Genomic DNA, 20,353 nt, shown 5'->3' with positions numbered 1-20,353 from the left:
AGCCAAAATAGAAGGGAAAGGAAGCATTTTTAAATGACCCCATCGCCGAATTCCCAGCAGTCATTCATGCAGCTCAAAGGCCAGCACAATTTGCTCATAAATTCAAATGTTTGGTCAGTATAAACTGTATGCCATTGTAAAATGAACGAAATATCCTGTCTGTGTCACCACGCCCCACAGTTACATTCTTGCCTGCTCCAGCACAGAAGGAAGAAGGGCTTTGCTGAACGAAGATTGGCATTGAGAGCACCGTGAGGCACCACTGTCCTCAACCTGGCTGTCCTCATGCCTCCACGGAACCCTAGTCAGGCTTCCTATAGAACCTCACAAGCTGCAAAGCAGAGATTCCTAAAACACTCCTCACTAAAAATGTTCTGATTCAAATATCCTACCATTATTTACACTTGAAAATATTTCTTTTGGCTAAGAAATGCCAGGAGATACATGGGGCACGTTAGCATAATCATTGAATTATAGTGACTGAAGTGTCTTTTCCTCCACCTAATTGCACCAGTCCTCATTTAATCGATGTAATCTACTCCTAAAAAGCCCTGCCACTAAGTAAAATCCTGCTAAATAAAAATATTTCCATTAATTTTATTGGAAAAAATTATGAGCATTCCATCCCAACCTAAGTTACTTAAACCATTTCACAGATAGAAAAATATAGCAAGTTTACATCAGTGAAGGGCTACAATTTGAAAGTAAATAAATATAGTTTGTACATAAAATGCAATGTTACAATATCTCGTGAAGGAAGAAGAGCAGATTTGAAACCGGGTGGTGAGGAGTGGAGGAGGAGGGTGAGGTTGTCATTCTTGGGAAATTGCTGGAGAGTCATGTGGTTCACAATGAAGCAGAAAACTTTTTGGAGCTCATGGCTATCCTACACTTAAACTGCACTTACAAATAAAGTTACAGTACAGAACAACACCTTAAGGGAAAAATAAGGGATAAACTTCAGAGAGCCTTAAAACGTATGAAAAGAGCTCATACACATAGCTGACTGAAGGATCACAGAAAGATGTTACTCACTCCTCTCTCCTCTACACCAGGAGGCCACCATCGTCAGGCTTTCCAAGAGGTTTCCCCAAGTTTAATGTTAGTTGCTGAGCTCTGAGAGTCCCCAAATCCCTCTTTCCTTTAGTTTTGCTGGCTCATGGGAGGAAGCTCACAGCCCATGGTTGTATGCTATCTTGAATGAGGAAGCATGCATTCTTCCATATGTGTGGAAGCCTTCATAGCTTACTTTTCTTCCATAAGCCTTCATAGCTTACTTTTTGCAACTCTAAGGTCCAACTTCCAGTTCAGGAACCTTGAATGTGGCTTTGTGTGCAGGTATTCCCACGAAACACTGGGAGAGAAACGTATTTATTAATACTTCAAAATATTAATCCACCATACACATAAATATATTCACACATATATTGATAACAACCATGTGTATAGTTTCGAGGGAGAAAAAAGACTATATACCACCACTGAAGGTTTTCCCTTGTTTCAGCTTGTGCTTTTCTTCCTTAAAAATCTTCATTTAGTCTATCAAGTGTGAAGGACAGGAGTTTCTCTCTGCATTTTATTGATAGCAAAACATGAGCAGAAAAAAATAATGCTATTAAAATGGTTTTCCCAAAATGCCAAAGACTGTGAATACAAAGGCTATTCCAACCAGCCTTTTTATCTTCCTGTGCAGAGAACTGTTGATTACTCATATTGTTTCCTGTGGGAGGAATTCTTACTTCTTTCTAATCTTCAAAAATCCTAGCCTCACATTTTACAATTGAATATAATTTTAAACATGCCAAATCTGGATTTAGTCAGAACTGCAAATACGTAACTCAAAATAACTGACAGAATTAAAGCAGATGGCGATTGCAAACAACAATGGAGTTTCATTCACTTATTCGTTCCTTTGGTGATGTAACAAACATTCACCGGATGCTTCCGTTTACTGAGTGCAAACATCTATTGGGTGCTCAGGCCTCTGTGAGATGCCAGAGATATAAGAGGAAAGAAGACATAAACATTGCTCTCAAAGGGTGCTGTCTAGTGGGGTAGACAGACACGTAAACAAATAATTGTAGTGCAACGCCAGGCAAGCTATAATAGAGATAAGAATTAAGTGCTATTCAGAATCCCAGAGCGATTAACACTGTCTGGGGGGAACACAGACTGGAGCAGCGATTCTAAAGACAACACAAACTCCCGCGCTGGTTCTCACAGGTTAGAAACTGAAAGACCAAAGCCAAGACAAAGCATCGCTACATGGTTAAAAACAAAACAGAGTGGCTAAAATTAAGACACCCTCCAACCAGCTGCAAGAGAAAATGAACTTTTGACTATAATCACTAAATGGCCTTCCCAACAAGTCTTTTAAAAACCCTGAAAACCAGGGGTAGGAGAAAAAATGTGGAAATTATGTGGGTTTTTTTTCTTTTAAAAAATAGCTGATTTAGAATTTTCACTCTTTGGCAGGGCTCAGTTTATAAAGAGGAAGTGGAAGATTTTTAATATATTTCCTATGAAGAAAAGTCTTCAATTAGGTATGATGAACCACAGTCTCTAGGGCACAGGGTGCTAATATAGCTAAACAACCATTCTCCAGGGGTTCATAAGCTCCCCCCACTTTTTAACTGTTCAGAATTTCCTCCCCAAGCACGCTTCTGTGATGAAAACACCCAGTGCTGGCCGTGACCCAGAGGAAGTGCTTTTGACTGTGGTGGTCCTATAATAAATCAGCTCTTTTGGAGAGAAACCTGAGGGAGTAAAATCTACAACTCACGTTATCAGTCTGGGGTTGAGTCCTTGTGAAGAGCAGAGGCAGCAAACTTCAAACTTTATCAAGATTGTGGTGCTCATTAAGGAAGTGAAATTGAGCCAAATTTGAAGGAAAGCACTGTAGTAATTACAGAGTTATGAAGATTTAAAAGCTATGCGCCTGGGCATGCAGAGCACAACGTGTTTCCTTTGGGTTCAGAGACACCGCAATTACAGGGCTTAAGGGTAGCAAAGCACCGAATTAGAACTCCCCATTAGTTTGATTAATCACTGATGTAAGTGCAGGCACTAGAAATGGCTGTCTTATTTGTGTCTCTTCCTGGCTCCCCTCCCCCTTTCTCTCCTTCTATTTCCTTTACAAAATCAGGGGGCCTGGGAGGAATACAAACCGTATATTAATGATAAGAAATTGGGTACAAGAAAGTAAAAACTTCCCGAAGCTTAACGACTTCTCTACATCAGTGTTGGCTTTGCCAAGAGTTGTATAATATAGCATGTTCTTTCCTCTTCCTAGGCTGTTAAATGTTAATGGTACAACAATGGCATGTTAGTAAATCTAATAAGAAAACTAGAGAATAACGTATTTTATGTGGGTGTATAACAAGTTAACATCACCAGAGGAAGCTCACTTGGATAATAATATATGATATTGCATTAGACAAGCTGTAACAAACAACGATAACAATATCTGGCCAATTAGCAATACTAGGTGAGAGTCTTATTCTTTGGAAGGAACTGTTACACCCTTCTGATGAACTTAGCTAACAAATCTACTTGCAGAAATGGTGTCTTACCCTCTTGGGGCCAGGATATTTGACTCGGTGCCTCCTCATCAATACAACCAAAATTACAGCCAATTTTATGAATGGGGAACACAAAGGCACAAAAATACCAACACACCACTTCAAACCCAGCATGATCAACCACTCAGAGAAAGAACTCCTCTGTAAATGGAAATTCAGAACTCTTGGAGCAAAGGCACTTTAATAGAAAGGCCAACCCTTAAATTGTGCACCCAGATGACCTTAATGGGAAAGGTGATTTTTCACCGGGAGATTTGTAACTAAAAAATGTCACTAAAATGTACTTATGTGGTCCTTTTCATATTTGTGCATGAACTACAGGACTCCTGGGATCAAATCTGAGACAACCAACCAGCCATGCCTCTTAAATTATTTTTTCGGAGGTGTTTTCTTTCTCCACTTCAATTGTAAAGATCCAGGAATAACAGCCCAGTGCACAAAGTAGTCATTTTTATTTCTCATCCTGTCTCGATGGCCTCATAATGGGTTCAATAAGAGTCTGGAAATAATAAAAGCTTCTCCATGGAGAAACCCAAGACTCGCTATAAAGCACGATAGCAGCTAGGAGTCTCCTATAGTAACGACAACACTAGCAGAAACATTGCAAGAGTCTGAATTTCCTACTGTAAAGAAAAAGAATTTAAAAGATGACCATCCTACACACTCACTAGTGTACAGATGGAATACCAGGCCACTAGGATGAAAATAAACAGTGGTACAAGAATTTTGTTGGAAAAAAAAGGCTGTAGGCAAGTGCCTTAGTTACAGCTTCATTTTGATCTGTTTTGAAACATGTTTAAAGTATTTCCTGCCTACTGACTTTGGGGACAACTTCACCTCTGGTTGCTAAGAAAGTCATAATAAAAGGATAGAAAAGCAGAAAAAGAGGAAAGAAGTGATTTTGAGTTTTTAAAATTATTTTCCATTTTTATTTGAATGTTGCCTTCTTTGCTATTGGGTATTTGTGTTCACACACCCATAGGCTTAGTGTAGTTTTGCTACAGTGGCAGACACCCGTTATCCCCTTCTTCCTACCTAATACCATCCCAATTTTGTCCTGTGTGGCAATGTCACCAGCCAGTCTGCTCCTAGTCCCAGACTCCCTTGCATTCAGGATTGGGCAGATGACACAGTTCTGGACAAGGACATCCACATGGAAATCTGCTAGAGATTTCTGGAAATGTTTCTGTTTTCCTGATACAGGGGCTGCTACTTCCTGCTCCTTCCCTTTTCATCTCCCCCGTCCCCCCCTCCCCCCCTCCCCCTCCCTGCCCACACACACACATCAGAATGGAATCCAGACTGAGATGGAAGGACCATCCTGTGACTGTGTCATACATGAGGATAAAAGTCACATGCAAAGGATGGTAAAGCCAAAGGAAAGAAGGCTCCTGGATTATAAATAATAAAGCCAAGTGTCCTCCCATACCTGGATTTGTCCCACTCCAGATTTCTTGTATTTGTGAGAAAAAATGTCCCTATTTGGGTCAGCCACTGTACAAGCAGTCAGATGTGGTTCTGACTCGCAGGAGTACCAATTCCCTACAAAGCAATTCTACAAAATTCAGGAGATGAGAGTTCTGGATCTGTCTCACTCATTCACTCCATAGATGTTATTCAACAAATACCTACTATGTGTCTGTGACTATTCTAGGAACCAAGGAATCATCAGCAAACTAATGAGAACAAGACCTGCCCTTATGGAGCTTAACTTCCAATTAGGGAGAGACAATTAGCGAGAGACAGGCACACAATATTAAACATTCATTTGTTCCACAACAAACAGTTTATGTATTCAGGAGCTGCTTCTACTGGGTTTATATACTTAAAATAATAAAAGAAATTATGTCTGTAGCAGATGATGGTTGATTCCCCTTCCAGATTCCCTTCACCCAGCCAGCACACCCAGCCCCCATGGCTGTGGATGTTAACTGCTCACAGGTGCACCCTGCTCTGGAGGATTTCCTGTATATCATAGGGTCCCACCTGGAAGATTATATCCCCCCCAAGAAGGGAAGCCCATGGCCAACGACTCAATGGTAGGGTGCAAAACAAACCCTCACAAAAACTCACATTCCAACACTCTCTATGGCATCAGGCTGAGGCTGGCCTTCTCCTGAATCCACATCTTTGCTTAGATCCTTACCCTGCCACCTCTGCTTCCTTCACACTTCACAGGTTTCTCCTGGGAACATTCTCTTACTAAATTATCTGCACTGAAAATTCCCCACCTCAGGTTCTGCTCCTGGGATCCTGATCTAAGGCAGTGTCTGTTGCCATTTTTCTTTAGTTAATAAGGAATAGAATTTGTTGCATTTCTCCTTTGGAACAAACCACCAGAAAACGTTCCCATTTTAATTAAGGTTAGTAGAAATTAGAGGGGCTTGCTTATAACTCACACAATATATCATCATCCAACTAGACATAGCTAGCTACCATGTTAGTTCTGACCAGTGTAACATACTAATAATTTTAACTGCTAATCGTAATTTGACCCTCAATTGGCCAGTACATAAGATAAGATGCATAAGAGTTCTTAATATTGAGGCACAAGTTAATGTGAAGCATAAAAATTGGAATAATTATGATAATCTCCTCTAGATCAGTATTCAACTGATCAAAATCTTATGTACTCATCAGAATGTTTCTGGTACCTCAATAATTAATGTTAAATTTAGAAAGTATACTGATAATTTTACCATTTTGTATTTGCATTAAATAAAAACTTCACACTGTGATTTGTTATGCTCATAGAAAATAGCATTAAAACTTTTATCCTGGAGGGCGGAGCAAGATGGCCAAATATGAACAGCTCCAGTCTCCAGCTCCCAGCGCGAGCGACACAGAAGACGGGTGATTTCTGCATTTTCACTGAGATACTGGGTTCATCTCACTGGGGAGTGCCGGACAATCGGTGCTGGTCAGCAGCTGCAGCCCAAACAGTGAGAGCCGAAGCAGGGCAAGGCATCGCCTCACCTGGGAAGCACAAGGGGGAAGGGAATCCCCTTTCCTAACCAGGGGAACTGAGACACACAACACCTGGAAAATCAAGTAACTCCCACCCCAATACTGCACTTTACCAAGGGTCTTAGAAAACGGCACACTAGGAGATTATATCCCGCACCTGGCTGGGAGGGTCCCACACCCACAGAGCCTCCCTCATTGCTAGCACAGCAGTCTGTGATTTAACTGCAAGGCAGCAGCGAGGCTGGGGGAGGGGCGCCCACCATTGCTGAGGCTTAAGTAGGTAAACAAAGCCGCTGGGAAGCTCGAACTGGGTGGAGCCCACAGCAGCTCAAGGAGGCCTGCCTGTCTTTGTAGACTCCACCTTTGGGGACAGGGCACAGCTAAACAAAAAGCAGCAGAAACCACTGCAGATGCAAACGATCCTGTCTGACAGCTTTGAAGAGAGCAGTGGATCTCCCAACATGGAGGTTGAGATCTGAGAACGGACAGACTGCCTGCTCAAGTGGGTCCCTGACCCCTGAGTAGCCTAACTGGGAGACATGCCCCACTAGGGGCAGACCAACACCCCACATCTCACACGGCGGGGTACACCCCTGAGAGGAAGCTTCCAAAGCAACAATCAGACAGGTACATTCGCTGTTCAGCAGTATTCTATCTTCTGCAGCCTCTGCTGCTGATACCCAGGCAAACAGGGTCTGGAGTGGACCTCAAGCAATCCCCAACAGACCTACGGCTGAGGGTCCTGACTGTTAGAAGGAAAACTAACAAACAGGAAGGACACCCACACCAAAACCCCATCACTACGTCACCATCATCAAAGACCAGAGGCAGATAAAACCACAAAGATGGGGAAAAAGCTGGGCAGAAAAGCTGGAAATTCAAAAAATAAGAGCACATCTCCCCCTCCAAAGGAACGCAGCTCATCACCAGCAACGGATCAAAGCTAGATGGAGAATGACTTTGACGAGTTGAGAGAAGAAGGCTTCGGTCCATCAAACTTCTCAGAGCTAAAGGAGGAATTACGTATCCAGCGAAAAAAAACTAAAAATCTTGAAAAAAGAATGGAAGAATGGATAACTAGAATAATCAATGCAGAGAAGGCCATAAACGAACTGACAGAGATAAAAACCATGACATGAGAAATACGTGACAAATGCACAAGCTTCAGTAACTGACTCAATCAACTGCAAGAAAGACTATCAGCGATTGAGGATCAAATGAATGAAATGAAGTGAGAAGAGAAGTCTAAAGAAAAAAGAGGAAAAAGAAATGAACAAAGCCTTCAAGAAGTATGGGATTATGTAAAAAGACCAAATCTACGTCTGATTGGGGTGCCTGAAAGTGAGGGGGAAAATGGAACCAAGTTGGAAAACACTCTGCAGGATATCATCCAGGAGAACTTCCCCAACCTAGTAAGGCAGGCCAACATTCATATTCAGGAAATACAAAAAACGCCACAAAGATACTCCTCGAGAAGAGCAACTCCAAGACACACAATTGTCAGATTCACGAAAGTTGAAATGAAGGAAAAACTGTTAAGGGCAGCCAGAGAGAAAGGTCGGGTTACCCACAAAGGGAAGCCCATCAGACTAACAGCAGATCTCTGGACAGAAACTCTCCAAGCCAGAAGAGAGTGGGGGTCAATATTCAACATTCTTAAAGAAAAGAATTTTCAACCCAGAATTTCATATCCAGCCAAACTAAGTTTCATCAGTGAAGGCGAAATAAAATCCTTTACAGACAAGCAAATGCTTAGAGATTTTGTCACCACCAGGCCTGCCTTACAAGAGACCTTGAAGGAAGCACTAAACATGGAAAGGAACAACAGGTACCAGCCATTGCAAAAACATACCAAAATGTAAAGACCATCGAGGCTAGGAAGAAACTGCATCAACTAACGAGCAAATAACCAGCTAATATCATAATGACAGGATCAAGTTCACACATAACAATATTAACCTTAAATGTAAATGGACTAAATGGTCCAATTAAAAGACATAGACTGGCAAATTGGATAAAGAGTCAAGACCCATCAGTTTGCTGTATTCAGAAGACCCATCTCACATGCAGAGACACACATAGGCTCAAAATAAAGGGATGGAGGAAGATCTACCAAGCAAATGGAGAACAAAAAAAAGCAGGGGTTGCAATCCTAGTCTCTGATAAAATAGACTATACAGCCATAAAAAAGGATGAGTTCATGTCCTTTGTAGGGACATGGATGCAGCTGGAAACCATCATTCTCAGCAAACTATCGCAAGAACAGAAAACCAAACACCACATGTTCTCACTCATAGGTGGGAACTGAACAATGAGATCACTTGGACTCGGGAAGGGGAACATCATATACCGGGGCCTATTATGGGGAGGGGGGAGTGGGGAGGGATTGCATTGGGAGTTATACCTGATGTAAATGACGAGGTGATGGGTGCTGACGAGTTGATGGGTGCAGCACACCAACATGGCCCAAGTATACATATGTAAGAAACCTGCACGTTGTGCGCATGTACCCTAGAACTTAAAGTATAATAATAACTAAAAAAAACCCTTTTATCCTACATTATCATTTTTAAAACCTTCATATATGTCATATATAAAAAGTACAATATAAATTATTACCATCATGTCATGAAAATAGTTTTTGTCTATTTTGATATCTGAACATAGATTTAAATTTCTTCTGAATTTTGATGTACAGTCAGTCCCAGAACCACATACAAAATAATATGTTGATTTAACTTGTTGACAGTCTAGTTTTTATTAGATAAGCAATTTAAGGCCAATAAATAATGTCATTTTTTAAATAGGAAAATATTAAAATTTGTCTTTATAGATTATGAATAGTAGTAAAAAATTACATTGAGTGTGTTTCCTAGTAAGTTTTAATTACTTGTTTAATCACTATTAACCTAAAATTAAACAATATTTGATTAAAACTGGGTTTTTAAATTATTTACCCTACAAAAAGAAGAAAATGATCTTTTAATGTTTTAAGGAACTGGAAAGATGGCATTACTTTCAAAGGGATTCAAGCGTCCATAAAATGGAAATGCTGAGATAGCTGTGGGAGGAATGATCTGAGTAAGTATGATTGTTCTGCCATGAGCTCAATTTGCAGCTGTAGCATGCTTTGGGAACTTAATCTTTTATCATATTAGTAGATAATTAGATAATAGTTCTTAAGTATTCAAAAGTAGAACATTGCCCCACTCTTCCCTACTGTTTCATTGCACAGCCCTAAGGTGACCACTTTTGGCCAAAGACTACCTTGTTAGTGTCCCATAGCCTATGAAACCTTCCTCTGCCCTAGGACCTGTCTTCTTATACTGTGATTTTTTCTAAACAAGAAGAATTTGGCTTAACCCAGGGGAAAAAATGTGATAAGATATGAAATAAACCAATGATACAAATCTCTTAACTGTAGAAACCCTGAATTGAGTTTATGGACTCTCTAGTCCTAGAGATCTTTTACAATGACCTGTCTCCAAACTCAACATCTTGGTGTTTAAACATTCAAATACCTAGAGGGAAGGAACGGAACTAAATGACCCTTCTGATTTCAAGGTTGCATGTTTCCAACCACTGATGTTTTCAACATTAATCCATGCTGAATTCTTGCATTCTGGTTTATTGTTTTTAATGTTAAAACACATGAAATGCACACTGCAGATTATGTCCACACCAGAGGAATAAAGCAATGTATAAAATGAAGGTAACATGAGAGAACTGTTAGACTTGGGAGGTAAGAAAAGCTACTGAAATTGAGTTTCCATCTGGGCCAATTCCATCAGTTTTACAATAACTATGGCTTGGTTTTTCCACCCAAAACAGGATTCCGTCTTAGTAAAGTCCTGGAATCGGTATAACCTTTCTTCCTCCTTAGTCTTGTTTTCCTATGTATGCCACTTGAGTGGCTAAAACATAGAACAAATTGACAGGCTAGTCCATGCATCTTCATAGCTCTGCAAAATCCCTCTGGGCAATTCTTCATAAACAGAAGTATTGGCCACGTAAACATAGTATTTTAATTAAACATTGTATTGAGTCATAATACCTAACTTAAGTACTTTATATATTAATGTCAGTATCTATTTATTATATATGTTACAAATAGACAAAATCTAATTCTGTGCTATTGGACAGCGGTTTACTTTGCTGTTCCCTCATATTTTAAGAAACCCTGTAATGTATTTAAGAAACTGTCATTGTAAGGAGTTCTAATTGCATGACATTGGCCCTCTGTGGTTAGGGTAACATCCCAAGGGTGGAGCAGGGGCTCAAAATTGGGAACTCTGAGAACCGCATTCTCTCCCAGTGATTTCAATGACTTAAAGCAATCCTTGGGCAAGTCACCCATCCTTTCTTTTCTCACTTCTCTTTCAAGTCATAATTCCCAGCTTCACATATGGCAGTTCTGAAAACAAGCCTCAAGCAAAGGGCTTGGTGATTCTGGGATAATATGAACCACCAAGTACTACTGCTATCCAACATGATGTTTTTCCTGGGAGAAAACAACTCCTCCAACCTATTACCCATCATTGCCTACAAGGGTTTCCTTGGTAAACACAGCTGGAGGTTTGCCCATTTTAAATGACGCAAACAAAAAATCCACCTCAAATCTCTGAAGTTACTCTTCTGTGGTCTAAGAGGATTATTAGGCAATAGCTTCCCAGTAACCAGTCTCGAATACATTCTTATTACCTATTTTCTTCTAGTGCCTACACCCACCTTACAAAACAATTTCTCTGCCCTCAGGGTTCACTTTTGGAGATTAACACATGTTGGTTCTTACCAGGGTATGGCCCCAACCCAACATGATGATGTGCTCTCTTTCTCCCACAAGCTACCACTATTCGAGGGCATGGGAATTCAATGTTCAATTCACGCAGTGAGGTTTTTAATTTTTCTCAAACTTTTTCTATTAGATGCAGTATGAGGAGTGTGGGGTTACCTTGGCCCTACTTCATGATTTAATACGGTTCTCAACCTTGGCTGAACATCAGAACCACCTGGCAAGCTTTAAGAAATATTTACACCTAGACCCCACCAAGAGGTTCTACTTTAACTGGTCTAGAGTATAGCCTGGGCATCAGGATTTTTTTTAACTCCCCACGTGTTTCTAACGTACAGCCAAGAATATGAATCAACTGGAGTAAGAAGACTTGATTTACATGCTGCCACTAATTAGCTACATGGCCTTGAGCAAAAGAAATACTCATTTATCCAACAGGTATTCCTCGACAGCTTCCTGTATACAAGACAGTGCTAGGGGCTTTATCTCCCAGCCTCTCAGATAAGTGAATTGGACTCAACAATTTATTCATTCATCCAGCAAGTAAGTATTGAGCACCTATTACCTACCAGGCACGTGCCAGGCACAAGGGATACAGAAGTGAACCAGATGGACAAAACTCCTGCCCTCATGGGCTTACAATTTATTTGGGGGAGGCATGACCACATACAAGTAGTGAAAAAGTGAACAGCAATGGCAGATAAAGAATGGGAAGGATGACGGGATGAACAGACCGGCAGCCACCATGCCAGCAGTGGTGGGAGTGGTGGAAGTGGGAGGAATGGAAAGAGGCAGATAGGTTCCAGAAACAGTCAAGGACTTAACATCACCAGAACATGGTAATGTATGTGACATAAGGGCTAGAGCATGAAAGGAGAAAAGGCCAATTCCTAGGTACCCAGATTGATGGGCCATTCACTAGGGTAAAGAATGTGGGAAAAGAATCTCAGCCACCCCAGGAAGTTGTGAGGGTGTAGAGCTCAAGATATATGGAACCGGAGGAATGAAACCAAACCCACTCTATAGGGCAGAGGAGGGACCTTAACTAAGAAATGCAATATCTCATATAGGTGGCCATCTCTCCACCTGGACTGGGTCTTTGCATAGAGAAAGGGGTGGCCATTAAAGAGTCCATTCTCAAAGAGCCAAGGCTGAGCAACTTGAAAGGGAAAAATGAATAGACAAACCAACTGTGATCATATAATGATGTGAGGTACCAAGTTCACTGTAGAAGAGCGGCCTTGAAAAGTGTGGAAGCACTTAGGGAAAGAATTCTTTCTCCATCTGGGTATAGACTATGTTGTCCCTGAGAATCAATATTTGTCCTTGGGTGATCTCTACAGGTGTATGTGTGTGTGTGTGTGCATGTGTGTGTGTGTGAGAGAGAGAGAGACAGAGAGAGTGCGCTGCCCACAGCTACTGTCAGACAAGCTGAAGAGTAAAGACATGCATCTGTCCCTCACCTTAGCGTGCAGGTCTTGAGAGAGAGAGAACAGATATATACCACCCAGGGGACAGGGCAGAGGTCCTCCCATTGACTAACTCACACTGGGGGAAGGGTCCTGCTGGGGGAAGAGGGATGCATCCTGGGGGTGAGAATGGTCCTAGTGGATGAACATTTCCAAAAGGGGAGAGGCAGAGGTGGAAGAAGGAAGGACTTCCACAGAGAGAGCTGACTTGAGGTGGAGGCGAAGAGCCAGGGCCAGGGCATGAACTGGGGTGTGCTTCTAAGAGTTCCCCTGTGACAGCTAAACACCTCAAAGGGTCCTGTGATTTTTCATCCTTCCCTTCACAGGTGGTTTTCCCTTTGATGTTACTCAAATCTTCCTCACAGACTGACAGACCCGCATCACAGTCTGGTTGTGTCGGAAAGGAAAGTGAGAGCTGGGACCCAGCAATCATCACTACACCCCACTCCACCCCCACACCGCAAAACTCCCAGACATACCAAAGTGCAGGCCTTCTTAGGGCTCCAGACCTCCACCCACAGTGAAGTTCTTTGTGCCCCCTGTTGGAGCCGGAAGTAACATGTGACTCAGGGAATCCAAGAGACATCAGTGGACAACTTGGGAATGGATCGGGATTCAATGTGACCTTTTCTCAAATACCGTGCGGAAGCCAGCCCTTAAGAGTGAGATGGAAACTTCCATTTGGTTTACTGAGGCAAAACACCAGGCAGAGCGCCTGGTTCGGAGTTGGCATTCAGTAATTGGTAACCATTATGATGATTATAATTATGATTATTATGATTATTGAGATGCAGTTGCTGTATAGCTTACTGTGGCCTTAGATGATCTGGGAATGATTCACAGACGAAGAAGTCCTGCAGGCTCAGGACAAGTATATTGTAATGTGGAGGGCTTGAGCCATGATAAAAAAATCCAGCTCCATTTTTCTTTTCAATCACTGCTGTAGTCAAGGGAGACCAGCTGCAAATCAATCCTCATCCTTTAACTCCAGCAACTGAAGCTCATGCACAACACGTTGAGATCATAAGTCTGAAGATTTCTGAGAGGCTGTACTTCTTGCTCCAGAAAGGCTCATCCCTGCCACTGTGCCCCTTTGATGTTGTTTCTCTAAGGGTCAGGAGATGCCTCAGAAGGCTCGCTGTGCTTCATGCTAGAGGCCTAAGGAGGCCAGAAGATGCTGCAGGAAGTGAGAGAAAAATCAGAGCAAAGTAGGATGACAGGGCAGGATGGGGACGGAGAACAGGTGAAGATAGGACCAGTTGGGATCTTAACAGGAAACCAATGAATGATCTGAAGAGCATTCTTTTTTTTTTTTTAAGGATATATTCTTTATTCTGATTGTGATTATGATTTCATGAGTGTACACATATAAGTGTACAATTAATTTCTTATATATGTGCACCTTATTGAATAGCAATTATATTTCAATAAGGCTTTCTTGGAAAAGCTGTAAACGAATAATGAACTCTGCTTTTTTATTGTACTTATTTACTTATTTAATTTTTTTATTATACTTTAAGTTCTAGGGTACATGTGCACAATGTGCAGGTTTGTTACGCATGTACACATGTGCTATGTTAGTGTTCTTTTACTGAGGGACTAATTACACAATGGCAGCAAGTGGGCACAATGCAGGGACTCAGGACTTAGCAGCAGAGCTGTTACCACCCCTAGGCCCAAAGGAAGGGTGCTTACCAGAAGGAGAGAGTAACGTAGGCAGGTTTTCTTGAAAGAAGCAGTGACCTTAGGGCATGGGACAGTATCAGCCCAAAGATGGAACTGAGCAGAATAAATACCTAAATCTCACTGTCCTCCCACCCCCAACCCACCATATCTACTTCTGATACTCTCCCCAGTTCAAACTCATCTGGAAGCCTGTGGATTAGAGAATTCTGTTGATGTAATCCATGTAAATAAAGCTCATAGGCCACAGAGCAAGGTGGAGAAGAACAAATAGAAGATCCCTGGCACAGTAGAGGAGGGACATCTAAGGATTGGGATTGGGTTATTGGGTTTCTTTTTCTTTTCTTTCCTTTTTTCTTTCTTCTTTTTGGTCAAGAAGATAAGACCACAGGCCCATCAGCAGCAGGATAAGTGAAGTATAACTAGCCCAGAAATGGTGATGAGTTTATGTTCACCATCCAAACCCTCTCTTTTCCCCTGGGACAAAAGGCAAACCTCATTTTGGAAACAGTGATGTCTGGGAGCAGGAGTAGGAAGAGAAAACCCTAGAAAAGAAAACAACGATTTGGCAGTAAGACAATAGCAAGGAGTAGAAAGTGACTATACAAAGTGTAGGTAGCTCCTTAATAAAGGGGCCAAGCCTGGAAATCTAGGAGTCCAGTGAGGGGCAGGGAATGAGGTCCAGATGAGATACCACATTTGCCATCATAGTCCAAGATGCCACTTTATTTTCTTTTTACCCATCCTCCTCCTGGAAGTCATACAAACCTTTCCCTAACATGACTGTGTGTGTGTGTTTTCACTTGTCACTAAATGATTGGTATTCAACGAAATGCTTCTATTTTGGGGGGCATTAACATCTCTAAAACAAGACGCAGAAAAGCAGAGGGAGGCAGCTAGGGGCTGCATTTAATCTTCTCTAATATCGCACTGTGAAGGAAACCAGGGAATGAAAACATAGTCATTTAGAAAATGGTTGATGAGTCACTGATTGGCACAGGGTAGAGAAAAAGAGAAGTCATTATTCATTCAGAGTATGCCTGGTCTTTAAAAATAGGCTCATCACTCTGCTGGAGGGGGTGTCTGGGCTTTAGAGACTGAGGGGCATGGGCAGGGGGCAAAGGGCAGGGACAGAAACTGCCCAAGGCAGTCAGGGCCCCCTCCTCCATCTAGATGTATCTCAACCCTTGGAAACCCTCCAGCTCTAAGAAGCAGAGAGACAGCTTAATGCACCTTGCTCTTCCTGTAGCTCTTTCTTGAGACTTTAGTAATACATTTTGGGAAATTTCAGCTTCGAGGGAACCAGGCCAAGTAGAAGAGACGGCACTTTTTGTGACGATGTTTTTGCCAACAAATGCAACACTCCATTACTTGCAGAATTCCTTTTCTAGGTCCTGGACTACCCAGATCTCCCTGCTTTTGACCCCCTGTCGTTTATTGGCCATTCTATAATTTCATTTATGGAGGTGGGGGTTGGATTTAGAATCTATCACATTAGAACATGGTGAAATATTTACTGGAGGGGGAAAATTAAAGGCCTGGGTAAGCAGACGTTTAAAGGTTGCCTGGAAATTTTGTTTCTGCATGTATTACAGGAAAACAAAACAAAATAAAAACTCTGCCTAGTAAGGATTTGTCTTTGCCTAATAGTTATTGGGCCTTAACATACATATCTGGCCAATGGGTGAGGGCTTGAACTGAAAAGAGGTTGATTGGTTTGCAATGGGAAGGGTCGAGAGTACATAACTTCAAGGAAGAGAAAAGAAATGGGGCTTTCATCATAACACAATAGTTAGGATGATGAAGTTATGACTAAAGGTGAGTGAAGAGGAATTTGGTTGAGTGCTATGAATGGAATTCCTTCTTCACATTTTGTGGATACCGCTGTAAACAATTTAAATAGGTTTTCAATTATTTTGGATTGTTAGAGCAGTGTATCTTCTGAATATGCACTAAGCGGAGGTGAACACTAGGGTGGCCCAGATTTATGCAGATTACAAAGGTGGCCAGGTGTGGTGGCTCATGTCTGTAATCCTAGCACTTCGGGAGGCCTAGGCAGGAGGATCGCTTAAGCCAAGGAGTTCAAGACCAACCTGGGCAACAAAATGAGACCTCATCTCTACTAAAATTAAAAAAAATAACAACAACAACAAAAACAAAAAATGTAAAGTACATCCCTTCCATGCATATGTGTGCATCACACACATACATATAACTCCTTTATGCTACATTTTGGTTTGTTACTTACTTAGTTGTCTTTGCTCATACTAGGATAAACTTACCTACTCTAAGTAGGTACAGAAAAATAAAAGTCTGATTCTGGAGTGGAAAAAAAAAGTAGAAAGATTTTCAAGGCCCAAGTTAATCTCTGCCTGGAATTCTATTCTGAAAGGGCAAGAACAGCTGAGACAGAATCTTCTAACTTTCGGTCCTTCCATTCTTTGAGAAACTGCTAAGGTGCTGGAGGTAAAAGAGTGACTCAGTAGCCTGCATACCAGTGAAGGATGTTTCTGTTTTATTGGGAACATGCAACTACAGTTATTTCTCATATAACATTATTTTAAACATTATTCTACGCACAACATAAAATTTTACTAATAGGCTCTTACATCCTTATTCTTCATCAGAGTAAATAGTAAGTAATTTTTTTCACATCAGATGGGTAATGCACCAACGTCGTAAGAAGGTTTGAGGGAGGCACATCTCACACACGAGCATGAAAACCCAATCATCATGCTTATGAACCACAAAAAAACTATGTACTTGAATGTTATATATATATTTAGTTCCTCAAAATCCTGAACATGGGACATAGAGAGTAGAAGAAAGGTTACCAGAGGCTGGAAAGGGTAGTGGGGGGTTGGGAGGAGAGGTGGGGATGGTGACTGGGTACAACAGAAAATAGAAAGAATGAATAACACCTACTATTGATAGAAAATAGGATGACTATAGTCAGCAATAACTTCTTTGCATATGTTTAAATAACAAAGAATGTAACTGGATTGTTTGTAACTCAAAGGATAAATGCTTGAGGGGATGGATACTCCATTCTCCATGATGTGCTAATTTCGCATTGCATGCCTGTATCAAAACACCTCACATACCCCAGAAATATATACACCTACTATGCACTCACAAAAACCTTTAAAAATAACTTAAAAAAATTTTTTTTAAAATCTTGAACATGACTTTCAGGCATACACACTCTCTTTTTATTCAACCAAGATCTGACTCTTCTAGAAAAAATAATTTAAAAATATAATAAAATAATTATACATCATAATCAAGCAGGGTTTATTCCAAAAATGTAAGGTCTCAGCTGACATTTAAAAGGCATTTGATATTTGCAAACTATGCACCTGACAAAGGACTAGTATCCAGAATCTATAAGGAACTCAAGCAAATCATCAAGAAAAAACAAATAATCCCACCAGAAAGGGGGCAAAGAATAGACTTTCCTCAAAAGAAGTTATACAAACAGCCAAAAAACATATGAAAAAATGTTCAACATCACTAATCATCAGGGAAATGCAAATTAAAATCACAATGAGATACCACCTTACTCTTACAAGAATGGCCATTATTAAAAAGTCAAAAAAATAATAGATGTTGATGTGGACGTGGTGAAAAGAAAATGCTTCTGCACTGTTGGTGGGAATGTAAATTAGTACAACCTCTATGGAAAACAATATGGAGATTGCTTAAGATCTACCATTTGATCCAGCTATCCTACCACTGGGTGTCTATCCAAAGAAAACGAAGTGATCAAACGAAAAAGATACCTGCACACACACATTTATAGCAGCACAATTCACAGTTACAAAGATGTGGAACCAACTCAAGTGCCCATCGACCAATGAGTGGATAAAGTAGTATTCCATGGAATACTACTCAGCCCTAAAAATGAATGAAATAATGTCTTTTGCAGCAACTTGGATGGAGCTGGAAGCCATTATTCTAAGTGAAGTAACTCAGGAAAGGAAAACTAAAAATTGTATGTTCTCACTTAAAAGTGGGAGCTAAGCCATGAGTATGCAAAGGCATACAGAATGATATAGTGGGCCTTGGAGACTCAGAAGGGGGAAGTGAGGGATAAAAAAAATGCTACATATTGAGTACAATGTACACTACTCGGGTGATGGGTTCACTAAAATCTCAGAATTCACCACTGTATAATTCATCCATGTAACCAAAAACCTCTTGTACCCCAACAGCTATTGAAATAAAAAATAATTGGAAAGAAAAAAAAAGTATTTGGTAAAACACAATGCCCATTCTGATAATAATTCTTCGTCAACCAGAAATATAAAGACACTTCCTTAACAAGATAAAAAATATCTTTCATAAACCAATAGCCAACATCATGTTTAATGTTACTAAAAACATCAAACAACAAAAAGCTAGAAGCATTTCCACTGAAGTAAGGAAGAAACAAAGAATTCCAGATACCACCACTGTTGTTCCATTGTTGTTCAACATTGCCCTATAGGTTCTAGCTACTATGATAAGACATCATTAAACAGCAATAAGAGGAAAAACTTATCAGTATTCCCAGATGATGTGCTTGTTTGCCTGGAGAAACCAAAACAATCTAATGGAAAATCAATGTACCAAATAATCAAATTTATTAAGATGGACCAGTTATTTAAAAAATACACAAAACTCATTTATATCATTTTTTTTTCTATAAATTAGCAATATATAGTTAGAAAATGTATTGGGAAAACATCATGTTAGTAATAGTAACATATGTTTTTTAAAGTTAGCTTGAATATGCACAATGTGTTCCACTACATGTTCATCTGCAACTTCCAGCAACAGAAATGACCACTGTCTTGAGTATTTACTATGTTCCAAGCTCTGAACTGAGACCAAACTTCCCAAAATGTAGCACATATGTGCACACTTTCCATTTTAATATTGATTTTACTGTATATTATAAGGAAAAAACTAGCACAGCCAACCTGTGATTTCATGGATATCATTGCTTAGGATGAGCTTTAAGAAGTCTCTTTTAGAAAGCAAATTTATTTCAGTTAATAAAAGGAAATTTTATTTTAAAAGGGAAACGGGCAAACAGTAATCAAGGCAGTGTAGTGATAGGTCCATTTGCCCCTCTGCACCCACCTCTGTCTGCCTCCTTCTCTCTGTCCTCTACCAAGAGGCTGACTGGCATGGACCATATCATCAACTCCCTTGCTTCTGGCATTTTGCTGAGCTCAGCCAATGGGAAGCCCCAGCAGGAGATGGCAGGTAGGAGGAGAGTGAGGCTGAGGTACATGCTCAGTTCCCTCCTTCCTCTCCAGCTGGACTGTTGCAGGCTGACTGGGCCCTTCATTGATGGCCATAGTCCTGCAGCCTTCTCTAAACAGCTCCCCAGTTCTGTGTGTGTTTTCTCCTCTTGCCCCCTTCAGGCCTGGCGTGATAACAGATCCCCACAATTGCTAACCTTGGGTCCTGCACTGTCCCTCAGTTGGTTCCCTTGAGCCCTGCCCATACTTTTGTAACAGATCCCTTTCCTAAACTTTTCTCAAAATTACTCTGACTGATATGGTAATATAGGAATGACTCAGGTCTGGGAAGCCACACTGTGCTATTAAGTCATCATAACAACCTTTTAAGATGAGTATCATTATCCCTATTTGACTCAGGATGAAAGTGCAGCTTAAAGTCTAGGTAACTTAGCCAATGTCACTGAGCTATTAAATGGCAGGCCCAGATGGGCAATCTGGGTTCTGTCTGTCTGCTGTCAAAGCTTCCTTAGGCTTATCACTTCACCACACAGCCTCTCAGGTAAACACAAAACTGTGTCCCACCTTGCTGCTAACCCATCACTTCCTTGTTGTAGTTCCTCCAAGTAA

The 20,353-nt window shown here is 40.9% G+C and overlaps 1 non-coding gene across 1 annotated transcript; it reads right to left on the bottom strand.

Annotated features, from left to right (window-relative positions):
• Positions 1-17,144: 17,144 nt before the first annotated feature.
• LOC112616758 lies at positions 17,145-17,248 on the bottom strand. Its single transcript, XR_003117777.1, has one exon. It is a non-coding gene; the product is annotated as a small nucleolar RNA U13 (small nucleolar RNA).
• Positions 17,249-20,353: the final 3,105 nt, after the last annotated feature.

The sequence above is a fragment of the Theropithecus gelada genome, chromosome X, assembly GCF_003255815.1.
Source record: "Theropithecus gelada isolate Dixy chromosome X, Tgel_1.0, whole genome shotgun sequence".
NCBI lineage: Eukaryota > Metazoa > Chordata > Mammalia > Primates > Cercopithecidae > Theropithecus > Theropithecus gelada.
Note: the sequence above shows the minus strand (reverse complement) of the source record. Positions and strands in the feature narration are given on the sequence as shown.